This window comes from Pelodiscus sinensis, chromosome 8 (assembly GCF_052426305.1).
Source record: "Pelodiscus sinensis isolate ZL-2025 chromosome 8, ASM5242630v1, whole genome shotgun sequence".
Classification (NCBI taxonomy): domain Eukaryota; kingdom Metazoa; phylum Chordata; order Testudines; family Trionychidae; genus Pelodiscus; species Pelodiscus sinensis.
In genome coordinates this window covers 19,749,902-19,761,152 of record NC_143059.1, presented here as the reverse complement: position 1 = coordinate 19,761,152, position 11,251 = coordinate 19,749,902, and the positions used below count along the sequence as shown (strand labels likewise).

The 11,251-nt window shown below is 53.9% G+C and overlaps 1 long non-coding RNA gene across 4 annotated transcripts; it reads left to right on the top strand.

The window, feature by feature from the left end:
• The first annotated feature begins 1,539 nt into the window (after positions 1-1,539).
• Positions 1,540-9,819, top strand: LOC102462638 (uncharacterized). 4 transcript variants are annotated; one of them, XR_012905575.2, is made up of 4 exons: positions 1,540-2,057; positions 2,295-2,476; positions 5,964-6,018; positions 8,042-9,819. It is a non-coding gene; the product is annotated as an uncharacterized LOC102462638 (long non-coding RNA). The 4 variants fall into 4 exon arrangements; XR_331372.5 differs by having other exon boundaries at positions 8,013-9,819; XR_016350165.1 differs by having other exon boundaries at positions 5,947-6,018.
• Positions 9,820-11,251: the final 1,432 nt, after the last annotated feature.

Genomic DNA, 11,251 nt, shown 5'->3' with positions numbered 1-11,251 from the left:
AATCAAACTTTAAACTTTATTGAAAAGATTGGATAGTTTGCACTCAGCCCCACTTTTCGTTGCACACACACCATATTTTGCACCCCACTCACTACTCCTGTTTTCCCACCTCAGAAACTTTAAATGCTTGGTTCTGAGAGGAACTCTGGTTTGCCTGTCTGTCTGTAGTCTGGTTAGGTTCGTGTCTTCATTTGTCTTCCCTGTGACGTTCCATCCCATGCCTGTGGATGTTTGGTTAGGGTTTTGAGGCCTAGCTCGTGGTGCTGTGTGGATTTCTGGCAGGTGCCTATTGGACTGGGACTCTGTTGCTCATCCACTAAACCCTGCCTACCGGACGGATCCGTGAAGCTGAAGGGCTGACAGGAGCTTCTTCCGGAGGAGCCAACCCACGGTGGAGACGAGGATCCAGGAAGCATATCTGTTCTGGAGGACAGACCAGCGCTTCAAGGGATCTCCCCTGCTGATCTTTTCCTAAGGCTTTCAATTAGCCAAGGGATTGTAGGTCGCAGGCATCCATCGCCATCTCCTATTCTGTAAAGTGTACCCCTTTTGTGTATGGGACCTTTCTATCTTTCTTTCTTCTGGGATAGGGTGGGTTTGTTGCAGTTGCTTGTTGTTGTGTGCCTTTAACTTTCAAATACAGGCAGTCCCCGACTTACGCGGATCCGACTTATGTCGGATCCGCACTTACAAACAGGGCTTTCTCGCCCCGGAGGTCGAGGTAGCAGATTGCTACCTGCGAGCTCCGGGGCGAGAGAGCCCCGTTCGTAAGCTGCTCTGGTGCCCCTGGTCTGCTGGAGACCGTCTCCAGCAGACCAGGGACACCGGGCGGGTTCCCGCGCTTCTGAGGCTTTGCCAGAGCAAAGCCTCAGAAGCGCGGGAACCCGCCGCTGCTGCCGCTTCAGTCCCGGTGCCTGTGGTCTGCTGGGGACGGTCCCCAGCAGACCACAGGCACCAGGACTGAAGCCGCAGCCGCGGGGGGGTCCCGCGCCTCTGAGACTTTGCCAGAGCAAAGCCTCAGAGGCGCGGCACCCCGCTGCCGTTGCGGCTCTGCTCCCGGTGTCCCTGGTCTGCTGGGGGGGGGGGGGGGTGCGCGGCTAGTGTGCCCCCCCCCCAGCAGACCAGGCTTTTGTTTTGGACCCTGGAGCAGAGCAGCTGGGGTGCTGCCAATTGGTCCTGCAGCGCCGCTCTGGGCACTACTGGACCAACCCGGCAGCACCCCAGCTGCTCTGCCCCAGGTCCTGATTCAGCCGCTGCTGGTCAGTTTCAGCAGTGGCTGAATCAGGACGCCTGGGGCAGAGCAGCTGGGGTGCTGCTGGGTTGGTCCAGTAGCGCCGAGGAGCGGTGCTACTGGAGCAACCCAGCAGCACCCCAGCTGCTCTGCCCCAGGCGTCCCCAAGTCAGCCGCTGCTGAAACTGACCAGCGCTGACTACAGGAAGCCCGAGGCAGAGTTGCTCTGCCCCGGGCTTCCTGGAATCAGCGCTGATCAGTTTCAGCAGCAGCTGACTTGGGGAAGCTTGGGGTTCTTAAGTTGAATCTGTATGTAAGTCAGAACTGGCGGTCAGTTTCAGCAGCGGCTGAATCTGGACGCCAGTTCCGACTTACATACAGATTCAACTTAAGAACAAACCTACAGTCCCTATCTTGTACGTAACCCGGGGACTACCTGTACATGGTTTGGCCCTAAACCTTGTCTGGCCTGATTTGTGATTCTCAGTCCAGCGGTGATAAATATGTAACACCAGGCCGAATCTGGCTTCTGTGGGGGCACAGCCTTAGGCTTTGATTAATTGCTTAGGCTCCACAGCAATTGCTTACCTAAAAGTCTCCCGGGTAACAGCTTAACCAACTTGATATTTATAATATATGCCGCAATGTATCGAAACTTTTGTGTGTGGTTGTAGTTTGTTGTGTGGTTTTTTTTCTTTTTTTCTCAACAAAAAATCCTGGGTGGTGGAGCCCCACCAAAACTGTTTGAATTGGGTCCCACACTTCCTAAAGCTGGCCCTGAAGCCATGTGTATGGGACTCTGCATGTGCTGGACACCCTGCATGAGGTAAGCCACTCTGTCCCTCTCCCCCTCCCACCTGCAGGCTCCTGCCCTAGCCTGAGATGCTCCCCTGAGAACTCAGCTTACCTTCTGTACATTGGCCGCTTAAAAGCAAAACTTTGGCCTTGCACACAACACCTTCCATGGTCTTTATGGAGACCTTCGCTTTATGTTAACACATTGTGTTGAGCCTAATCCTAATCTAACTCCTGTAATGTCTGCCCTTGTAACCTTTCATTACAGCAGGAACAGCATCCAGCTCACTACGTACTCCTCTGGCTCCAGCATCTGTCCACTTATCACAGATATGCAGGTGAAAACAGACAAGGGAGGATATGTTCAAAGAGCAGATGGAGGAGATGCGGGCAGAGCACCAGGACAGGATCGCAGAATGCCAGGAGAGGAGAGCATGTAGGAAGCTGCAGGTGAGGCAGCAGGAGAGAATCTTTGCCCCCCTGACAACAGTGATGGAGTGCCTAGCTGTGTGCCTATGGAAAGTCTTCTCCCAGAACCCCATCTGCCCTCCTCAAAATATTTATAACTCCTTCCCCAGCTACATTGCTTCCACCGCTAGAAACCCCAGGATCTGCCAGGCCCAGGACATGGTGGGTAGGAATCAAGGGCAGCTTTACCCTCAAGGACCTCAGGAGGCAAAAGGCTGTCCTTCATGCATTTCTGAGCCCCTCCCTTCGAGTTCCTATTTCTTTGATTTCCCTGCTGTTGTCTCTGAATAAAAACGCATATTGCTTGTACTGCAGCGGTGGGATGGGGATTAGTCAAGACAAGTATGGAAAAAGTGAATAAGAAAAAGTTAATTTACTTGTTCCCATAATGTAAGAACTAGGGGTCAGCAAATGAAATTAATAGATAGCAGGTTTGAAACAAAGGGAAGATTTCTTCGTGCAGCGCACAGTCAACCTGTGGAAATCTTTGCCAGAAGATGTTGTGAAGATCAGGACTTTACCAGGGCTCAAAAAAGAACTAGGTAAATTCATGGAGATTAGGTCCATCAATACTTATTAGTTTAGATGGGTAAGAATGGTGTCCCTGAGCCTCTGTTTGTCAGATAGGGGAGGGATTACTTGATGATTCTCTTTTCTGTTCACTCCCTCTTGGGCATCTGGCATTGTTCACTATTGTAAAACACAGAACTGGGCTAGATGGACCTTTGATCTGACCTAGTAGGGCCATTCTTATGTTCTAAATAAAGTTGGGAGTAGGATGAAATTCAATGGTATAAAGTGCAAAATCATGCTGGGGCCTCATCAGTTGAAGGTGTCAGCAGACAAGAGAAAGTTGGAAGTATGGGTTGATCACAGAATGGCTATGGGCCACCAATGTGATGTGGCTATGAAAAAGACAAATGGGATCCTAGGCTATGTCAGGTGAGGCATTTCTAACAGCCAGACAGAATTACTATACAAGATTACTACACACGGCACAGATAAGACCACGCATAAAATACTGTGTTCCATTGTAGTCACCCATGTTCAAGAAAGATAAATTTAAATAGAAATAGGTGCAGAGAAGAGTTACTAGGATGGTTGGGGAATGGAGGCTCTATATTATGAGAGGATACTGGAAAAGTTTCACTTGTTTAGTCTATCAAAAAAGAAGACTGACAGGGGAGAGGTAAATACTAGGGAGGGTGAAGAGCTGTGTATGCTAAAGAATGTGTGCACAAGAACAATGGATATGAACTATCCATTAACAAACTTTGGCTGGAAATTAGAAAGTTTCTCACCATCAAAGGGGTGAGATTCATGCAATGAGTTCTGAGGACAAATAATTTAATTTTGAGAGATGGACAAATTTCTCAGTGCAGTTGTATGAGGGGGTTGCTTGTGATGGTAGCAGACAGGGGCTGTGTCTACACTGGCATGAATTTCTGGAAATGCTTAAAACGGAATACTATTCCGTTTTCAGTTTTTCCGGAAAAGGAGCATCTACATTGGCAGGCTGCTTTTCCGGAAAAGCCCTTTTTCCGGAAAAGCGTCTGTGGTCAATGTAGATGCACTTTTCTGGAAAAGAGCCCCGAATGCCATTTTCGCGATCGGGGCTTTTTTCCGGAAAAGACTACAGGCAGTCCCCGGGTTACGTACAAGATAGGGACTGTAGGTTTGTTCTTAAGTTGAATCTGTATGTAAGTCGGAACTGGCGTCCAGATTCAGACACTGCTGAAACTGACCGCCAGTTCTGACTTACATACAGAATCAACTTAAGAACCCCAGGCGTCCCCAAGTCAGCTGCTGCTGAAACTGATCAGCAGCTGATTCCAGGAAGCCCGGGGCAGAGCAACTCTGCCTTGGGCTTCCTGTAGTCAGCGCTGGTCAGTTTCAGCAGAAGCTGAGTTGGGGACGCCTGGGGCAGAGCAGCTGGGGTGCTACTGGACCAACCCAGCAGCACCCCATCTGCTCTGCCCCAGACGTCCTGATTCAGCCGCTGCTGAAACTGACCAGCAGTGGCTGAATCAGGACCTGGGGCAGAGCAGCTGGGGTGCTGCCGGGTTGGTCCAGTAGTGCCCACGGGCGCTGCAGGACCAATCGGCAGTGCCCCAGATGCTCTGCCCCAGAGTCCAAAACAAAAGCCTGGTCTGCTGGGGGGGGAGCACACTAGCTGCGCCCCCACCCCCAGCAGACCAGGGACACGGGGAGCAGAGCCGCAGCGGCAGCGGGGTGCCGCGCCTCTGAGGCTTTGCTCTGGCAAAGCCTCAGAGGCAGGGACCCCCCCGCGGCTGCGGCTTCAGTCAGGGTGCCTATGGTCTGCTGGGGACCGTCCCCAGCAGACCACAGGCACCCAGACTGGAGCGGCAGCAGCGGCGGTTCCCCGCGCCTCTGAGGCTTTGCTCTGGCAAAGCCTCAGAGGCGCGGGACCCCCCGCGGCTGCGGCTTCAGTCCGGGTGCCTGTGGTCTGCTGGGGACCGTCCCCAGCAGACCACAGGCACCGGGTCTCAAGGGGCAGCAGCAGCGGTTCCCGCGCTTCTGAGGCTTTGCTCTGGCAGCTTACGAGCAGCTTACGAACGGGGCTTTCTCGCCCCGACTTCCGGGGCGAGAAAGCTCCGTTCGTAAGTGCGGATCCGACGTAAGTCGGATCCGCGTAAGTCGGGGACTGCCTGTACTGGGCTGTCTACACTGGCCCTTTTCCGGAACAGTGTTCCGGAATAAGGACTTATGCCCGAGTGGGAGCAGAATAGTTTTTCCGGAATAGCGGCTGATTTTGTACAGTAGAGCATCGTTGCTTTTCCGGAAATTCAAGGGCCAGTGTAGACAACGCTCAGCTTATTCCGGAAAAGCGGCTGATTTTCCGGAATAAGTGGCCCAGTGTAGACACAGCCAAGGTGTATCAGTCCTGGGTCTCACTTTATTTATGTCCTAGCTCCCTAAATGCTCATGCTTCAGGTTTTCAGATAGCTACTTAATGGGGTAAAGAAGTGAATATTATGCAAGGTGTTGTTTTTGTTTTAAAAATCTTCATCCAAGCATCAGGAATAGCCAGGGTTGGAAATGGAATATAGGCCAGGAGGGCCAGGACTCTTGAGTCCTTGCTCGCATGCCCAACCACATGTTAGTTAAGGTAAAATCCCCCCCCCCCCCCCCGCCTCCCGATCAGATTGGCATTGATCTTAGAGGACTTCCTCTGCAGTGAGGGTCACTCACTGGGCTTCTCTGGGTATCTCTCAGTCATTTCCCTGCCATTGTGAGGGTCTCAGGCACAGCTGGTACTTCACAGTCTCTTCTATTGTTTGACTGTGCCACTTAAGAGTTTGGCTTCCTGTAAACTTAGTACTATGGTCTAACTTTGGCTTTAGAATGCTGGTGTTCTGTGATATACAGAAGGTTAGATGAGATTAGTGGTTTTAAAACATTTTTGGTTGAGCCCCCCTTTGTGTCTGTAGTCATTTATGCTCCACAGATATTGCCACCCAGCTCTGAAGGCAGCCCAGGACTAGCAACAATACAGAAATAAGGTTGGTATTGTGAATACGGATTTTTGTTAATGTCACTTTTCAGTTCACAGCAGTCTTAATGTTCCATTGCCACCCTTACCTCTGTGCTATTGCTCCTGCCCCAGGATGCTGGCAGGCTGAGCCTGACTGTCAGCCCCCTGAGGTAGCAGCAAGGTAGGGGGCTGGCATAAGAATGGGGAGGAAGGACAGGTTGACTCCAAATGGCAGGGCTCTGACTTTCCCCTTGATTTCCATCTCTCAGGCTTCTGCAGGAGTGCCAGTTATCAGAAGCTGACAGCCAGAGCTCTTTAAAAGGAAAAAATTCCTTTGACAGGCCTCCCCCTGACTTTGAGAACCCCTAAACTAGAAAATTTAGTGGTCCCTTCTAGCATCAAATTCTGACTAAGGTGAAGTGCTTTCATCTCCCCCAGCAGAAGGGGGGGATTGAACACGAGTCTCCCCCATCCCAAATGAGCAGTGATCCCATATTTTCAGGTTCCAGGTTGCCTGAGCTCTGAGTCAGGCTGGAAGGCAATAAAAGTATGGCAGGAGTGGAGGGGGGAGTCACTTGCAGCTCGCTCTCTCTCAGCATTTACCCAATCTCTCACAAATAAGTCTCGTCCCCTCTCTCTCCACTCAGCATGCAAAAAGGAGGTGTGTGCTGGGCAGTGCGGGCCACACTATCAGCCCAGGAGTGGGCAATAATTTTTAATGGGGGGCTACGCCAAGATTTTGGCAAGTGGTCAAGGGCTGCATTTCTATAGAAGCTGTATGCAGTCCGGGATGGGGGTTGTGTGCAGAAGGGAACTTGAGAGAGGAGATTGGGGTGCAGGAGGATGAGGGGTGTGAGAAGGAGTTTGGGTGAAGGAGGGAGCTATGATCTAGGGCAGGAGTTTGGGGTACATGGTCCAGTAGGGGGTATGGGTACAGGAGAGGATTTTGGCCTGGGGAGGGGCTTTAGGAGGTTTGAAAGGTCTGGGAGGGAGTTGTGACTTGCATGAAGGGGGTGCAGAGGGTTGGGTAGTGACCTGAGGCAAGGGAATGTGATGGGAAGAGATATGGGGGCAGAAGAGGAGTCTGGCCTGTTGGAGGGGTGGGGGTTGTAGGGTATGGGAGGGCATTGTGACCTGGGAGAAGGGGGGAAAGGGATACAGAAGGTGGTACCCTGGGGCAGGTAGTCAAAGGGGAGAGAGGGAGGCATGGAGTACCAGAGGCAGGCTCTGGTTGGAAGGCACCTACTTGTAGAACCCTGAGATAGACTGTCTGTTGCAGACTGCTCGCTGCTCCACATGGCTCCTCTCGGGGCATAAGGGAGGTGGAGAGGTGATGAGGTAGGACAGAGAAAGCCCTGCCAACAGCACGAATTCTCAGTTCCTATTGGCTGGAAACTGAGAGATTGGCAAATGGGAGCTGAGTATTTTTGCTGCAGGGCGGGAATAGCATGAAAAGTCTCCCTCCTCCCTCCCCAGCTGTCTAGATCAGAGAACAGCTGTCTTTTTAAAGTGTGAGCTGTTCTCTACCTAAGGGTTCCGGCAAGACAGCCACAGGCCAGATCCAGTGGCTTGGCAGGCCACTGACAGCCTCTTGCCTACCCCTGTTCCAGCCTCTCTTTGGGGGGGGGGTCTCTCCTTTTGCAAGGGGCGTGGTGCTTCACCCTGTGCTCCACCCAAGGAGTTAAAACATAGACAGATGACTAGGGAGGAGTATAAATATATTGCTCAAACATGCAGGGGTATAATCAAGAAGGACAGAGCGCAATTGGAATTGCAGTTAGCAAGGGATGTGAAAGGTAACAAGAAAGGTTTCTACAGGCATGTTAGCAGTAAGAGGGTGGTCAGGGCAGGTGTGGGATCCTTACTGGATGAGGGAAGTAACCTAGGCTACATCAAGACTTCATCCCTCTGTCGGCAGAGGGATGCAAATCAAGCACTTCGAAAGTGCAAATAAGCCCGGGATTCAAATATCATTTGCACACTCACGTTCTGGCGCTGTGCCGATCATGTGCCATTTTGAAGGTGAAATCTAGCTGCGGTTCTGCCAACAGCGGGGAACTTTTCTGACCGATCCTGTACTCCTGGACACCATCGTGGCTGGCTTTGCTGGGCTGGGATTCCCGAACTGTGGAGGAGTGCTCAATGGAACTCACATCCCTATTCACTCACTACCCCATCAAGCAGCCCAGTACATCAACAGAAAGGGCTACTTCTCCATGGTGCTGCAGGCCCTGGTGGAAAAGTTTACAGACATTAGTGTTGAGTGGTCGGGCCTGGTCACATGATGCCCAGATCTTCAGAAATTCCTACCTGTGCCGCAGGCTTCAGGCTGGAACATTCTTTCTGCAGCGAAACTTTGCTGTTGGGGACTTGGTGATGCCAATCTGCATTGAGGACGATGTGGCGTATCCCCTTATGCCCTGGCTCAGGAAGCCCTACGCTGGCCATCTGGACACAAGCAGGGAACAATTTAACACGCACCTGACATGGATGCGCTTGCAGGTGGAATGCGCCTTTGGCCAGCTGAAGGGGAGGTTTAGGTGCCTGCTCACTCACCTCAACATGGGGTAACGCAATATCCCTGAGGGACTGTCTACACTAGCCATCCTAGTTTGAACTAGGGTGGCTAATGTAGTCATTCGAACTTGCAAATGAAGCCTGGTGTGCGGGTTCGGGGTGCGATCACCCCCTCTTAGCCCGAGAGGGGGGGTCTGCGGACCCTCTTGTCCCCTCTTGGTTCCACATCCACTCTCGGGTCCCCGCTATGGGGTCCCCGATAACGGGTGCAATCACCCCCTCCCGGGAGGAAGGGGGAGATCAGCGAACCCTGCAATAGTTACCCGTCTCTGCGGGATGGGGCGAAAGGCCCCCGGTCTGGAATTTCCCCTCGCGGGGTTGCGCCTTGTGGCTTCCCTTTGTTGAGGTTTCGGGGAGTGGGATGCTCCCTTCAGGGAGGGAGGGGGACCAGGTCCCACCCTCTCTCCGGGTCCCAGCCCGGGGCCCTAAGCGGCTGGGCGTGTTAATGCCCCGGCGTGGTAAACGAGGGGGTCATTCCCTCCGCAACTCGTCCACCCATGGGCGCCAGAAGCGCCCCACCCCGGGCTCCTTCCTCCCTCCGAGTGACTCCTGCCGATCGCGCCCGGTGTCCCTGCACCTACCCTGGCTCGGCGTCCTGCGGTGTCCCGCTCCCGGGTGCGGCCTCCGGGGAGAGCTCTCGGGTCCCGATCTGTCTCTGGCTGTCCCACTCCCTCCGGACACGGCGTGGTGGGGTTCGCCCCCCGTCTGCCGAGGGGCTGAGCGACCGCCAAGGGCAGTGGCTGTCCCGGAGGCCTCGGGACCAGCGCCGGGCCGACAGCCGTGGGATGTGGCGCTCGGGCTCCGTCCTGCTGCCAGGGCTGCTCCCCCGCCGCCGCGAGGAGCCTGCGCCCTGCCCCGCCGGCGGCGGGCCCTTTTGAATGGGCCCGCCGCGCCGGCCGCTACCCGGGGCCTCACCCCTTCCGGGCACGTCCCGGCGCGCAGCCCAGCTGGCCAGCCGCGTTGCTCTGCCCCGCCCCCGCCGCCCGGGGCCGCAGGGAACGGGCTGTGTTCCTGCAGCCGGCGCAGCCGCGGGGGTAGGGCCCCCGCCCGCCGCTGCCTCCGGCTTGCGCTGGAGGAATGCTGGGGGGCCCGCTTCTGGCAGTCGGCCCCCTGCCGGCGGGGGCTCCGGCCGCCCCGCCCCCCAACCAGTGACAGACCATCACACCTGGGATTAAAATATCCCGGGCTTTATTTGCATGTTCCCACGTGCCGCCATTTTTAAATGCCCCGTAGTTCGAACCCCCTGCCTGCAGCTACACGCGGCACGGGCTAGGTAGTTCGAATTAAAGCTCCTAATTCGAACTACAGTTACTCCGAAGAGGAGTAACAGGGAAGAGGGGGTCCGAGGAGGAATAACAGTAGTTTGAATTAGGAGCTTTAATTCGAACTACCTAGCCAGTGTCATGTGTAGCCGCAGGCAGGGGGTTCGAACTACGGGCTATTTAAAAATGGCGTCACGCGGGATCATGCAAATAAAGCCCGTGATATTTTAATCCCGGGCTTCATTTGCAAGTTCGAATGACTACATTAGCTACCCTAGTTCGAACTAGGGTGACTAGTGTAGACATACCCTGAGGTGGTGGCTGTGTGTTGTGTGCTTCACAACCTGGTGGAGAGCAAAGGGGAGACCTTCCTCCCAGAGGGGGGGGGCATGAGCTGATGTTGAGGGGAGGCAGTTCAAGCAGCCCCAGACAGCTGCCATCTGCCAATCACAGCAGGTGGGGGTCCGCATCCAGGAGCCCCTGCGTGAGAGATTCTCAACAGGAGCCCAATGACTCTCCCCAATGAGGCCTATGGCCTGGGCCCCCCTCAAGACCTTTCCTCCCACCACTCATCCCTGCACCAGTCTCCAGACACTTAACACACACACACACACACACACAGCTGTCAAAAGCATTAAGGGTATGTCTAGAGTGACTACATGCCTCTGTTGCCAGACATACCGACATAGTCAATGAAGCGGGGATTTAAATATCCCCCACTTCATTAGAATAAAAATGGCTGCCACGCTGTGCTGGCTCAGCTGTCAAGACGGGACTCTGTCGGCAAAGGCTTTCCTTGATGACTGATCCCCGTCTTGACTGCCTGTTCGCACCGACAAACGGCTGTGCTGGCACAGCGCGGTGGCCATTTTTATTCTAATGGAGCAGGGGATATTTAAATCCCCGCTTCATTGACTATGTCGGTATGTCTAATTTACATGCCTCTGTAACTTTGTCTAGACTTACCCTAAAAACCCATCAGTGTACAAAGAATAACATTTACTAACAAAATAAAACTGTGTTCAAAATGTTTTCAAAAATAAACTTTATTGTAAATACAGTAAAACTCCATTGGTCCGGCATCTGATGGTCCGGCACCTTCAGGAACCCGGCAGTGCTCCAGGCAGCCGGACCTTTGGAGCTGCTCTGCCCCCAGCTTCCCCGATTCAGCCGCTGCTAAAACTGACCAGCAGCTGAATCGGGGAAGCCGGGGCCAGAGCAGCTGGAGTGCTGCCAGTAGGTCCCATAGCGCTGCCCCTTGGCGCTGTGGGACCAACCTGGTAGCACCCCAGCTGTCCCCGATTCAGCCGCTGCTGAAATTGACCAGTGGCTGACTCCAGGAAGCCCGGGGCAGAGCAGCTCTGCCTTCGGCTTCCTGGAGTCAGCCACTGGTCAGTTTCAGCGGCGGTTGACTGGGAGACA